Source organism: Podarcis filfolensis (genome assembly GCF_964270895.1).
Source record: "Podarcis filfolensis genome assembly, chromosome: 7".
NCBI lineage: Eukaryota > Metazoa > Chordata > Lepidosauria > Squamata > Lacertidae > Podarcis > Podarcis filfolensis.
Window position 1 is genome coordinate 60,937,207 of NC_139603.1, and position 15,494 is coordinate 60,952,700.

A 15,494-nucleotide genomic window follows, 5' to 3' on the forward strand; every position below is an offset into this window, starting at 1 on the left:
GTACACATCCTGAGACTTCAGTGGCCGAACATGTAAGACCATTTTTTTTCAACCTGCTCCTCTATTATCGTGTACATGGGGACACTATGTGGCATCCACTCAGGTAAGAAAGAAGCATTTAATCACTTCTTGCTTCTCTGGATTTCTGCTTAGGTAGGGATGTGCACTAAAAATTCTCCTCACCATGGGGGCAAAGCCTACTCAACCATGTGCTTACTCAAGTCCTGAAGAAAGGCTATCAATTCCTTTTTAAAGAAAATGCCATTTCCCTAAAAAGAAACATCCCCCTTGAAACTCCATGTACTTTGTAAGAAGGACTTTCCTCAATTTCATTGCTAACTAAGCAACTGGAAGAGGAGAAGAGGACAGAGGGTGAAGAAAGGTGAGTGGGGAGCAGCCCTTTCCCATCCTTTGGACACCCTGGGAAACTCAACAAACCTGCTGTACCTGGAACTGGGTGTGGAGAGTGCAGCTGAATAGGACACAGCTGTGGGCAACCTGAGGAAGTACCACCCACCTTGGGCCTCCTCATAAAAAGCAAGTCTAGAGTTAGACACTAGGGTGATATCTTCCCTTACCGGATCTCTTATCGTTGTGAGACTTTTGTGGGTCAGCTGAAAGTTTGATTTGACCCAGGGTGAGAACCCAGAGGGTGTGTCAGAAGGAAATGAATGAATATTGATTTATATGGATTGGTAACTTTATATTGATGTAACATTTGAATATGTAAATCTGTAATCATTTGTTTAAGTTGCCTGTTATGGCTTCAGTTTTTTGTACACTGTTTAGAGATACTGTAAATATTTTAAGTGGTATAGAAATTAAATAATCAGTCAGCCGACTAATCCTGTTTGAGTTTATGTTATTCACTTAGGGCCTAATGTTTTAAATCCACAATATAACTTAACATTTTTAGTTACTTTGTAACCTGGAACCCTTTTAATTTAACACACTCTGTTGAAAATATATAACTTTAAAACTGATCATAGGACGGTCTGGTCCTTATCGGTCAAAACAACCTATAGTGCCTTTTTTATATATATATATATATAGTTCTGATTGTTACGGAATCATGTCAACTATGCAACCATTTAAAAAAGTATTTTTTGAAAAAATCTCGGATGGAGAGTTCCACTTTATCTGTCTACCACACTCAAATCTGATTTCATTATGCAAAATCTCCAATAAAAACTAAGACCAGGGTCTACCAAGGGTTTCTCTACCTGTGGTGCCCAGTCACCTAATCTGACATCTTGCTGAAAGTAGTAGTAGTAGTAATATATCACTTATAGCCCGCCCATCTGGCTGGGCCTCCCCAGCCACTCTGGGTGGCTTCCAACTGGATATTAAAAATATCAAACATTAAAAACTTCCTTAAACAGGGCTGCCTTCAGGTGTCTTCTAACAGTCAGATAGTTGTTTATTTCCTTGACATCTGGTGGGCGGCTGCCGCTACCAAGAAGGCCCTCTGCCTGGTTCCCTGAAACCATCGGAGCTGGATCTCAGTGTCCGGGCTGAACAATGAGGGTGGAGACGCTCCTTGAGGTATACTGGGCCGAGGCCATTTAGGGCTTTAAAGGTCAGCACCAACACTTTGAATTGTGCTCGGAAATGTACTGGGAGCCAATGTAGGTCTTTCAGGACCAGTGTTATATGGTCTCGGTGGCCACTCCCAGTCACCAGTCTAGCTGCCGCATTCTGGATTAATTGTAGTTTCCGGAGCACCTTCAAAGGTAGCCCCATGTAGAGCACATTGCAGTAGTCCAAGTGGGAGAAAACTAGAGCATGCGCCACTCTGGTGAGACAGTCCGAATGAAACTGTATACCTTTGAGTCCTCTTTACAACATGAGACAAGCATATCTGTGCCAAAACACATCTCCCTAACAGTTATCAAATTGCTGCCAGCCCTGCTCTGTTTCCATTTCTTCATTTGAATGGGAAGATTTGACTCATGATATCTCAATGCTACTTTGAAAAATGATCCCAGCTCCCTACAACTGGACTGAATTGTATTCCAGTTCTAAAATATGAATGACCAGGACTTCTTTAGGCTTCATTGCTTGCACTCATCTGTTCTATGTGCAGCACTAAATTGGAGACCCACATGTTCTGGGCGTTGTGACCTCTTTCAATATCTAACCCAGTATGCCTATCCTTCTCATCAATGCTGCTTTGAGCTCTCAAGATCATCGGTCTTGCTCTTCAGGTACATGTACTTCTTTTCAGATGTTTTCATCCTAGGAGCAGTGCATCACATTCTGTCCAGAGATCATAAGATTTCTTTGTGGTTTAGACCCCTAATCCCTCATGGTCTTTTTCAACATGGAAGGATAATACTGAAAAGGAAAAAAGACAACAAAATTGAATGTAATGACAGCCAATCAGTCGGCAAACCACACTCTCTCTACTTACAATCAGAGCCAGCTGTAGTGCAATTAAACTCAGCAGGTGTTCACATGAATTCCTTTTACACCCTCCCCCCCTTCATTCATATATATATATATATATATATATATATATATATATAGGGAGAGAGAGGGAGAGAGAGAGATTCAGATATCTAACAACAGAAGCCCATTTAAAATGGCAGCAGAAAAGAACAGAGTGCTTTTTACGAGAATTCAAAATCTAATGTATTATTATTATTATTATTATTATTATTATTATTATTATTATTTTGTAGCTGGTCTTCACCTTGAGGTGTCAGGTTGGGTTCCAACAATGAAAACTTAAAGGTAAAGGTAAAGGTACCCCTGCCCGTACGGGCCAGTCGTGTCTGACTCTAGGGTTGTGCGCCCATCTCACTTAAGAGGCCGGGGGCCAGCGCTGTCCGGAGACACTTCCGGGTCACGTGGCCAGCGTGACGAAGCTGCTCTGGTGAGCCAGCACCAGTGCAGCACATGGAAACGCCGTTTACCTTCCCACTATAAAGCGGTACCTATTTATCTACTTGCACTTAAGAGTGCTTTTGAACTGCTAGGTGGGCAGCAGCTGGGACCGAACGATGGGAGCTCACCCCGCCGCGGGGATTCGAACCGCCAACCATGCGATCGGCAAGTCCTAGGCGCTGAGGTTTTACCCACAGCGCCACCCGCGTCCCTAATGAAAACTGAAGAACAGTTTAAAAACAACTTACAATCACAAAACAAGGTAGGTCCTAAAAATATACATTTTAGGTGTCAAAAGTCAGGGTGAAAAAGGTGTTTCTTCAGATTGTTTAACTAGAACACTGTACGTAAGAAGCTAAGAAGAACCTGCTGGATCAGGCCAATGGCCCATCTAGTCCAGCATCCTGTTTTCATAGTGGCTAACTAATTGCCTGTGGGAAACTCAGAAGCAGGGCCCAAATACAAGAGCACTCTCCCTTCCTGTGGCTTTGAGTAACTGGTTTCAGAAGTGTTACTGCCTCCAACCATTTTTCTTACTTCATGAACAATCTTTTAAACATTTCAAGAAACAGAAGAATAAAAAATCTTTGTAAATGATTTAATTTTTAAAAGGGTATAAACAAAAACAGGACTTTCACTCACAAAATTCTACTAGTCATGGCTACAATCATGATGGCTGTATACCACCTCTGGATTATTTCAGCGGACAACCACAGCATGAGAGGGCTATTTCTCATGTGCTGCTTGTGAGCTTCCCATAATCATCTGGTTGACCACTATGGACACATGATAAGTGCTGCATCATACTTTATGCTGGAGTGATGTTGGGGATTTGAGCATGAGCCTTCAACAAGGGATCCAGCAGAAGTGTGGATTCTGCAGAATATTGGACTATATATTTGTAGAAAGCCTAATTACTCTGCAGTGTTGACTTGGGTGGGATCTGAAGGAGCTGGCAGTAGTCTACTGAGTAATATGTTTTATTTTCATAATATCTGGAAAATGGTATTCCATAATACAATGTATTGCAGATTAGATTGGCCTTTGGTGTGATTCAGCAGAGATTTATGTAGTTGAAATACTACAATGTCCTTTAAAAAACAAAGGAAACAAAAATGTTGCTGGTCCCACATGTGCCAGTGTAATTTGTACAGATAAATTGATCTATACTATCTCTCTGTGTTTTTTCACCCTGTATAGATATTATAATTCACATAGTCCCAGCAGAAATTGGCTAGCAGCTGACTCAGAAGGCTCCTAATACTCAAACTTTTTTTTTTGTATACTGTTCAGTTTTATATATGTTATATAGGGTTTTTTTGTTTTCATTTAGCTTTTCAAAAAGTTTTATTTGGCTGCATTTTATTTATTTATTAGATTTATACCCCACTCTTCCTGCCGAAGGAGCTCATGCTGGTAAACACATCTATGATGAAACAACACTATATAAAATAAAGTAAAACCCTATTTAAAACATTTATAAAAAACATCAAAAGCACCTGTATAGTTTTTTTAAAAAACAATGTAACACGATAAAACATTAAAAGAAATTTTAACATCTCCAGGGAGCAAGCCTAGGCAGCATGTATGGAGGGCTGCCCAGGCTACAAGGCCTTGCTGATGTGGTCCAAAGTTTGGCACCAGCTTCAGGTTACATACGCTTCAGGTTAAAGACTCCACTAACCCAGAAATAGTGCTTCAGGTTAAGAACTTTGCTTCAGAATGAGAACAGAAATCGGGCTCCGGTGGCGTGGCGGCAGCAGGAGGCCCCATTAGCTAAAGTGGTGCTTCAGGTTAAGTACAGTTTCAGGTTAAGAACGGACTTCCGGAACGAATTAAGTACTTAACCTGAGGTACCACTGTAGCCACAAAGCAGCAGAGGTTCATGGTCTGAGTTTTTCTTCTTCTACATGGGCTACCTTCCCAGGTTGACGAGCCCCATGTGCCCCTCATTTTCCTCTACAGCATGTAATTACTTTCTGGACCATTAGATCCACTATTGGTCTTGTCTGCTCAGTGGGCCAGAGCCTGTCTTCACATGCAGGGATAGATATAAGCAAACCACGTGTTTTCACATTCCCGCTGCAATAGACAAGTTTTTGGCAGATACCTAAAACAGCATAGTGAAGCCTTTGCATTTTCAAATGAATGTATATTAAATCACCCTCCCCCCTATTCTATATAAACTGCTTAGAGATTCCTTTTTTTAATATTAAGTGATATATAAAGTTGTATGTATAAATAAATGTTAAGGTTGAGCCTCGCTGAAAACAAAGCCACTCATCCTATTTGGCCTTTAGCTCATTCTGCAGCAGCCATTAAGATATAATGTGTCCTACACCACTGAGCGATGGGGAGGGAGGGATATCAAGCATCATTTGACTAGTGGGCAGTGACTGGTAAGCAATTTTGAGGTAATGGAAATGGGGAGAGTAACAGTGATAATGCTACAAGGGATCCATGGCTTTCATGCATAAGAGGACGTGAAAATGAACTGCTTATTGGAGTTTGTAACTATGTAAGTCAAGCTCAAGTGTTAGTAAACATCCAGGAGGCTTTCAACATTTCATTCATGAGGACGAGAGAGCTGGGTGAACTCGGTTGTGACAGAGGCAGAGTTATGCTGGATTTGGAGCATCTTCTTCTTTGGTGATCACTCATAGCTGAGTAAGATTGTCTTCCATGAACACGGTTTAACAATGAGTCCATAAGTGACTGTGGAGGCCAATTCTGGATCCACATGTCCTTCCACAGTGGGGACATAGGTTTCTGGGTGGGAGTTGGTCACGGTGTGGATTTGCCAAGCATGCCTTCCTCTCAGAATGTTTCTCCCTTTCGTCCTGAGTTCAAGCGTCTTCAAAGCCCATGACACCTTTGGTAAAGGCTGTTCTCCAACTGGAGTGCTCACAGACCAGTGTTTCCCAGTTGTCAGTGTTTATACTACATTTTTAAAGATTTGCCTTGAGACAGTCTTTAAACCTCTTTTGTTGACCACCAGCATTACGCTTTCCATTTTAAAGTTTAGAATAGAGTAGTTGCTTTGGAAGACAATTGTCAGGCATCCGTACAACATGGAACATGACTGTATTGAGGCAGCATGGTCAGTTCCCTGTCTTGCCTGAGTGTTGGTCATGCTCCTATTATGTTCGGTAGGGAACACTGACATAAAGGCATGTTTCTTTGGATAGAGAAAGGGTTAAAAGTTAGGCAATGTAGACCATGTCAACCAACCTGATGCCTTCTTTACACGTTGCTGAACTAAAGCTCTCATCATCCTTGACCATTGACCATGCTGGTTGGGACTGATGGGACTTGTAGTCCAACACAGTCAGTGCCAGGGGGCACCCAGGTTGGGGAAACATCCAGGTTGTGGAAGGCTGACGTATACAGCTTTGTCACAAAGAGGTTTGTGTAGGAGAAAGGTGAAAGTTTGGGAGAAATTATCTACAGGTAAATTGAGTTCAGATTAATCATATGTGTTAATCAGTGGTACTGGAATAAATAATCTGTTGCTACAGAGTTTCATTAGAACCTGAAAATGTGCTACCTGTATCTTAGCATGTGATGCATATTAAAGTTTAACTTGAAAATTCAGGTAACTGTGGTAATTATACTTAACTAGAAAATGTATACTTAACTAGAGAAAGTCTGCAGAGTGTGGTGCATGAGCAGTGGGCATTAAGAAAAGAAAAGAAAGAAATAGGGGGGGAAGCATTGAGCAGAAAGATTGATGAAATCATGCTGAGAAAGTGAACCAGCAACTAGAGCATGAACAGAAGATTCATATAAAACAGGTATTATATACTTCAGTGGGGCGTCAAAGAGATTATTGTAATACTTTCTGCTCTGTTTACTTATCATAGCAAAAGATAGGGTGTCTATTTTTAAATCTGAAAGATCTCACCAAAATGTGAATGGGAGCCAAGGTCTTTTTTGAATTTAGGGGTTTTGTTTTGTTTTTTGTTTTTAAGCAAACTTTATTTTTCTCTTTTAAGCAAATCTTAAATACTAATGAGCAAAACTTTCCTTTTAACAAATAAAAAAATCCATGCTGCAGTTTAAACCATTGTTCAATGCAAAAGCACTAGCCATCTTCTTATGGTGGTCTGGCTTCTAAACCAGAGGTGAAAAACCTGAGATCTTCCAGATGGTGCAGGATTGCAACTTTCATCATCCCTAACCCTTGGCCATGCTGCTGGGACTGAAGAGATTTGGAGTCCAACAACATTTGATTTGGAGTCTAACAAAATCTGACCAGAAGTGGGAAACCTGTGGTCATCAGATGTTACTGGAGTACAACTCCCATCATTCCTAACCCTTGAGTATATTGTTCCATACTTGTGTGGCAACTTTAAACTGTGACTTCTAATTCTAGGTTGCAGGTAAACTATGGTTTGCTGCAAATCAGGACGATAGAGGAGATATGTGAATATCCAAAGGAATGAGGAGGTAGCAGTATGTTGAGGAGATTTCACCCCTCCCATATCCAAGAATCTCCTGATGATCTCTGCTGATTCTCCAGAGAGGAGGAGGCGTGTTCTGCTCTCTACTTATTCTGCTCCAGCACCACATCAATCAGTCAGTCAGTCAGTCAGTCAGTCAGTGTGTCGGAGAGAGAGAGACTGAGTGTTAGAGATCGTGTGTATAGATAAGGTTGCTGCTAAGAGCAGCTGCAGACACTCAGTGCAGTTCAACTTTTTCATTTAGCTCTGTATATAGTTGTATTATAGTTGTAGATAGAATAAAGAAGGTATTCTACAGAGCTGCTCTCCGAGTTGTTTATATACTCTGCTAGACTCTGCTATACTCTGCTGTGCGACGACTGTCTTCTTGTTGGAGTGAATCCAGTGCTCACAACTCTAAGCTGTGAGTCCACAGCACTTTGACCTGTTCCTGTGCAGAAGGTGGTCTCTGGAAGTGCTACCCAGCTTGCCTAGCCCAGTTGGGGCTGAAGTGGATGAGTCCAGTTGGTGGTACTGGCTCAAGGGCGATGCTGACATATGTGAGGCCATGAGTGAGCAAATAATGATTTGGCATTTTATGTGACTGTCACATTTAGATGGGAATTATTTTTTGTAACTGCAATGAAATTTTGTACTCAGGCATTGTTTGCCAGAACTTTAAGTGTTCCACAAACCACACATTTGTTTCTGGATATTTATGTGCAGAAGAAAACTGGAAATGGGCATCGGAAGGGATGGGAAAGGAGAAACACCAACTTGAGAGATTGACAGAACTGTGTCACCTTTACGTGTTTTAACCATAATTTATCCCACGTTTATGTTAATCTGTGATTTTAGAAAACTGTCAAAATACATATAAAATGTGCATTATTTTTCAAAATATGTATTTAAATCTGTATTTAAATATTTAAATGGCCAAGGACTGTTTAGTCTGAAATAAAATAGCTAAGTTATGATCCATACATTAGTCCTGAGTGATGTTGATCGGGTCATTTCACACAGAAATTCACAAATAATGACTTCCTCAAGCATCCCTATGTAACTAGCGTGGATACTCAGTGCTTTGATTGTTGTGCCAACTACACAGACTTTGCCAGGCCAATTCGACTAGTCATCACCATCATGTACATAGATACGGCTGCGTATGTCCTTCATGGGCACCTACCATCATCTGAAATTGACCACAAAATTGTTCTGGTAGGATTAAGAACTGGACTCCTACAACAGTACTTAGTGTATTGGAGCTGGTTGTGCTCCTATTGGATGCTGTGATGCCTTGTTGCATTACAAAAGCGATGAAGACTTCTTTGTATAATCTGCTTTAGCATATGCTTGGTGGTTCCCACCCCCCACCAACTAATAAATTCTAACTCCCTGTTGGATGTGTTTTGTATTTGATCCCTTGTAAGCAGCAGTTTCCAACTGTTTCAGAGACAACTACTCCTCAGTAACCACAATCACAGCATACATGTACAATTCACTACCAGATGCCTCCCCTGTGCATTTTTTGTCAGCCCCCAGATAACAATGCATATTGGATGGATTTACTGAGCTTAGCATCCCCTTGGAGCACACTCTTCCTATTGTGCTTGGCAACTTTCCATCCAGTCCTCTGCCATGCTTTTGGCTCCCTTGCAAAGCTTGTTATCACCTTGGAATACTCTACATGCAAGTAGCAACTGGTTATCATGCTCCTTACCATGCTTTTCTGAGGCTCACTTGGGTGTGTATGCCTGCATATCTAATCACTCATTTGTCCTGGCAGTGTTCAGTTTCTGTGTTTAGTAGACAATTTCACTGTCACCTGAATATTCGCCATCCACACTGTGGAAAGACTGACAGATTGCTTTAAGGCAACAGAGTTGTTTACAGAACTCTTGCATACATGCAGATGCTAGCTCTACATGTCTGCAGCACAAATGCACCTGAGTAACTATTTGGAATAATCTCAACAGATTGCAAGGCTTATGTTGCATGCATATTTATCTCTCTGAGAAGCGGGGAACTGGATCTGGCTGGCGGGCCAAGTATTGCTCTCCCCCTCCCTGCATGGGCCACTTTGACAGACAGGCAGGGCTACCCAGCTGAAAATCACCTGACACCATTATGACATCATATAACAAAGGGGCTTGTGTGCGCTGCTCACCAATAAGCAAGCAAGAGCACACTTTAAGCTCCAGACTGTCACTTTACAGCCCTGTCTTTACCTATGCCATAATTGATGTCACACATGATATCAGGTGCAGTTTAGAGAAAACAGCCTAGTGGGCCAAATAAGGATCCCTGCTCAGAAAAGGTTCTGGGCAAACAAAATGTTCAAGGGGATGGAGCAACTCCCTTAGGAGAAAATGTGGTATTCTTTGAGACATTTTACTTTAGAGATAAGGCAAGCAAGAGGTGGCACAACAGACATTTATAAAATTCAGTATGACATAGAGAAAGTGGATGAAGAAATGTTTTTCACCCTTTCTGCTGACAGTAGAACTTGTGGACATCTAGCAAAGCCAAATGTTGGGAAATCTGGGACCAACGCAAGGAAGTATTTCTTCACACAGCACATAGTTAAACTATGAAATTCACTCCCACAAGCGCCAATGATGACCACCAGCCAACTGTGCCATTGAAGGTATGGTTGTGATAACCATTTGCTGAGCTAGGACTTAAATACAGGGACTCAGCTACACTGGCAAAGAAAAAGTGCTTTATATGCGTTGCTTATGCCTTCTTACACTGACATCAGCTGGCGCTGTGGAGTTCCATTTTTGCCAACCCAATTTCTCATACAACAGCTTAAAACACGTTTAACTGAAACGCTTCTTTGATGTTTCCAGCCCAGGACAGCATTCCATTAGGCGTGCTGCCCTAAGTGGTGTGTTTATACCAGAAGGCAGGGTATAAACAAAACAGGGAAGAGGAAAAGAAAAATGGAGGCCCTCTGCTTTGGTAAGTATAACCAAGATTAGTTATGGACCCTGCACACAGCATACCTTCAAATCAGCACATTTGCTGTCTGGGCTACACAACACTGGCATAAGAATGCTGCAGACATTATACAATAAAAAAATTGATGGGAGAGATTCACATTAAATGTTGCATGTGGCAATTCAACCTTCACCACCCTGGTGTTCTCCAGATGTTTTGAACTACACATCCCATGACCCCCTTGGGCTCATGGTAGTTGTGAGTCAAAACATCTGGAGAGGACCAAATTGGCGAAGGCAGTGCTAATCAATATGGCTGGGTGGAAATGTGCAAACAATTTATGCACTTTAAATAGGAATAGTGGCACCAAGTAACCTGTGTGCTCAGTCTCCTGTCCAGGTTGCTAGCTGTGGATGGGCGATGTCAAGGTCTCAGCTTTTATGGTTTATCTTTAAACTGAATTGAAATCAACCAGGCCTTCAAACTAAGGACTCCTTCAAAAGAGAGGATTGTCCTGTGACAGCACTTTGAAAAAAGGATAGATGCACAGCCATCCTCCTGCTTTGTGGAGCACCACTATGATTATTTGCAAAGTAGGATGGGTTTTGCATGGCTCCTTTGCCACCCTGTTGCAGCTCCACCCCAGTTAAATAGGGTTCCAGGAGGCTTGAAGCAAGGAGAGTATCTGACAGCAGGGATGCTTTACTCTCTGTGCCACTGAGACAGCTATCAGTCTCTCTGCTTTGGGCTCAGCTTTTCAGGCTAGCGAATGCATTACTGAGAGCAGCCATATAGCTTCACCTTCCTCCCTTCCCTCTCTCCTTTCCCTCCCTCCGCTGGACTGTTGCTTTTTTCTTTTTCTTTGCAACCTGACCATCTGCCTGACCCGACTACATCTGCCTCTGGTCCTTCTAATCTTCATTTGATGCTCTGGAGCTAGACGTCTGCGAGGTCTATGTACTTGCCTCTGGCCCTTCCAGCTGACTGCTTGAAGGCTTGACCCTGCAGGGCCCTGACATGTATGAACTATGGCAATGACTTATCACCTTTTGAATGGAGTCCTTAGAGGGGCTGCGATAAGGAATCAGAGGAAGTTCCAGTGTTTGGCTCGAGAGCTTGATGGCGAAATGTGTAAGGTGAATGGATCGTAGTCCCAGAGTCAAGGTGTGAATCCAGTGCACATCCCCTTTGCTTCACCACTTCATTATCCCTTAGGGATTCCTGCAGCATCAGCATGAGTCCAGTGCAAAGCACATCACACCAGCTCCCAGGTGAGCATGAAGTGCTAACACAAAACACCCTGCTGATACCTGAATCAGACACATCCCTTTGATCCCAATTGGAGTTTACTATAAAGGTGGGGCCGTGTTTACTGTTAAAGGGGACTCTCCACAAAACTGTAGTGGCAGTGTTCCCTTTAAAGATCCACAGTGACTAAAAGACGACTCTGTCGGTAGATTGAACATCTTATCCTTTTATGGACCATCACTGTAAACCCTTTAAATATGGTTTAGAATTCCCACAGCTAATTACTTAGGTGCTTATGTGATAGATTTCATCATTAGAACAAGCGCCAAATGACCAGTTTCTGCTAATACAATAGCAAAATTTACATAGTAGTAAATTGTTTAATTGGCATTTTTACCCCCAAAGAATGCTTATTAGCTCCACAGGAGACTTTTTTTGCTTGGAGTATTCTCCCTTACATTGCAGTTCTGCTAATTAAGCTGTATTAATGTGGCTATTTTCCTGTAGATTGAACAATACAATGAAATTGTCAGAAAGCAGGGCTAGGATGTTGCAATTTGGGAGCAACTCAGAGTCCTTGAAGAAAGCATAAAATAAAGAGGGCGGTTGGGAATCAGGTATGGCTTCAGCCACTTGGATTTTAAAACAGAACTGTCCACCCAAAGAGCTATCCAGAAAACTGAGAACGGCGACTTATTGAGGTAGTAGTGTTGTGTCTCTAGAGGCAAGGGACAAATCTGGAAGAGTTAATTAGTTGTGAAACAACGAGGCTGATCCTCAACTAACTACACATTAAAAACAGGCTCTCTTATAACAGCTTTATGATTAGTAATGAGCATTAATTACATCTGTATACATTAGAAGCAAACAAACAAGACATGCAAGCACCGCATATTTTAAACCAGGGCTATTTAATTTCCTCTATGCACTTAGGAGTGTCTGAAGAACACTTGAAAGCACATTGGAAGTTTTCATGCAAAGATGGCCTAAAATTTTAGTGTTATTGTTATTACTTGTACGCAAATAATGAACTCGTTCTACAAGCGCCGGTCCTTAATGTAGCCAAAATAGCATCATCCACATGCAAGAGGGGGGTATCAACACGCTTAGGAGAGACACTAAGGTTAGAAACCTTGCTGGGGGAGGAAGTTAAATCTGCCCAATGAGGACTGACCATGCTCTTTTGCTGGAAATAGAATAATTTTCCTGTTCTCGCAGTAGCCAACCAGATGTGTATGGAAACTGCAAAGTAGGACCTCAGCATGTTAACACTCTCCCCACTTGTGATTCTCAGTGGAGAATCCTTAGAGAGCATCCTGTTGCAAAGGCGGATCTAGGGGAGTGTTACTGGTTCGGTCATGCCGGGTGGGGAGCTTCGGGGGTGCTTCAGCAGGCGTTGCAACTATTATGTCCACAGAAAGCGGGGGGGGGGGCAGATTCTGGCATCACACAGGGTGCCACTGAAAGCTGAGACTCCAAGGTCCACAACTGCCAGTTGGGTCACTTAAGGCCAGGCTGGCTGTTGGCTTCATATGTAGCACAGTGCTACGAGACTTTTAAGTATCTCCTGCGCTGCTGTATAAGAGCAGCACAGGAACATATGAACCAAAGTAGGCACTCAGAATCATGGTGCTTTTTGTCTGCAAAAAAAAAAAAGAGGGGGAAAAGAGATAAAGGAATTATTTAAGAGATTTTACCTAGAGAAATAGTTAAGTATTCAGGAGCATGCTAGTCGATGGGAGGGTTTCGTCCTGAAAGGTGGCACGTAAATCTTTGAAACAAATAAATCATATATATTATAGCAAAAATGAGCATCCCTGTTTCTGATACAAAGTAGATTATGGGGAAAGTATGAAAGGGCCAGCCAAAAATAAAATAAAATCCTGATATAAAAGCCACATTACAGAGTGCCCTTAAGAGAATTTAACATCTTTGGAAAGGGACTTGATTTTCACATTGATCTTTTTATTTACAGTGTCTTGAAGTCTTCCCCATACGCTTGTCTTTGGCTTGTTAACAAACCTTGTCAGAGGGCAGAAAATCCATTAATCTTTGCACACCAAGTAGGAACCCCCCCTTCTTTCCTTAGTCTGGCTTGCTTTTCCCTCTGAAAGAGAAATGGTGTTATTACCGTTTATCACCAAGTCAACTTTTCGGCATAGGAAAACCTGGAAAAAGAAAGCAAATAAGAGGTTCTGTCTTTTTGTTGTAATGTGCATGCGCGTGTACACACACACACACACACACACACACACACATCCCTTGTAAATAAGCACACGGAAATTGTTAGCCTGCAAACATTTTTTCCTACCCTGATCAAAAGCTAGTAGCCTGTCTCTGCATGCTGGCCTGAGGAGCAAAAGGTTAGGTAAATCAGGTGGACTGGTGCAGGAGGGATGGAGCAATCTGCTTCCTCCTCTGCCAGACTGCTACATTTCCATCCTGCTTGTGGAGAATGAGATTTCATTTCTCCTTAGGCAGCACAGTCAGCTGCCTCATACTGAGTCAGACCATTGGTCTATCTAGCTCAGTATTTGCAGCACTGATTGGTAGAGGTTTGCTGAGTTTTCGGAGAGGCTTCTGTCCCAGCCGTACCTTAAGATGCCAGGAATTCCATCTGGAGCCTTCTGCATGCAAAGCAGACACTGTACTACTGAGCTATGGTCCCTTTTCATGAAGGATTTTCCCTTCCACACAAACACACCTATGATTAAATTTTTTTTTTAGTCTTGAGCTTATACTCTGAATGTAATAGTCTTATGAGGGTCTTAATGTGCATTGTCTAACTTCGTAATGTGGCAAGCCAGTTCATTCAGCTGAATGGGGTGCCCCCGACTTCTGCATTGAAGGTACCACTGGGTAGTTTTGGGAGACTACAGTACAGCCAAGATGATGTATGGTGGAAGTGGCTTGGCAGAAGGGATTGGAATTGAAGCATGCCTGCTTCTTGAAGTCAGTAATCATCATAGCTTATAGCTACCCCATGAGGTAGGTTAGACTGAAGGACAATGCCTTACCATTTCTAGGATGTTGAAGGTATCCACTGTCCTTTGAGCAGGACATAATGCACAAGTTCTCCTTATTTGTTGAGATTCCAGAAGTAAGAAAAGAGGCTATTCAAGTCAACTTGTGCAAGAGGCTATTTCTGAATCCACCGAACTACCCCAAAACTTGAGCACTTCAACAAAAACAAAAGCGTTTGAATGGTTAATATATAGAGGTTTAAAAATGCATGTTTATAAAAAGGAATAAAAATGTGAAAACTATTCTCTTCTCTATTCTAGGATCCGTTGGTTTGTTCAGACCAAGCATTCATTCAGAAATGTTGATAGAGTATTTTCTGGATTGGTGATTTTTTTTCTCTGATTTAGTTACTTAGTTATGAATTGCTTCCCACAAAACATATTAAAGCAATGAGGAAAACAAATTAATTTGATCATTATTTTGTGCATCTGATTAAAAGAAGTGCAAACATGTTGGGTTTTGTTTTTTTTTAATGTCTCTGGGTGTCTGATGACTTAAGGTAGTGGGATAATTCAAAAGGACTTCAGAACACTGGAATGTTGACTTGCTTCCCTAGTTTTAATTATTGGAATGCACTGAAGAGATAGTTTTAACAAAGGCAGCAGCTAATCCACTTGCCCGCCATCATTAGCTGGTGTCATAATCTTATCCTTTCTATGACACCCTTCGTAGAAGCATTTGTATTCATTATTGTCATGTAAAGCAAAAAGCACGACCAGGCCTGCCCCTAATGAAGAAGAAAGTAATATAAAATTTTTGATTGGATGCTTACCATTCCAGATTGTGTATTGCTATGGCTATCAGCCAATAACCTCCTTACCTACCCATGTGGGAGCATAATGCACACTCAGTGTGCACATAAGTAAGAGCATAAAACATTTACATCGCAAAACTAGGTGTCTCTTGCTTCATCCTCCATGACCCTCATCTCCAAATGTGGTGTCACCT

General features: G+C 41.8%; 1 long non-coding RNA gene across 1 annotated transcript in view; it reads left to right on the top strand.

Moving 5' to 3' along the window:
• The window catches only part of LOC310766873, a 187,887-nt gene that overhangs the window by 145,685 nt on the left and 26,708 nt on the right, over window positions 1–15,494 (top strand). The window lies entirely within an intron of this gene.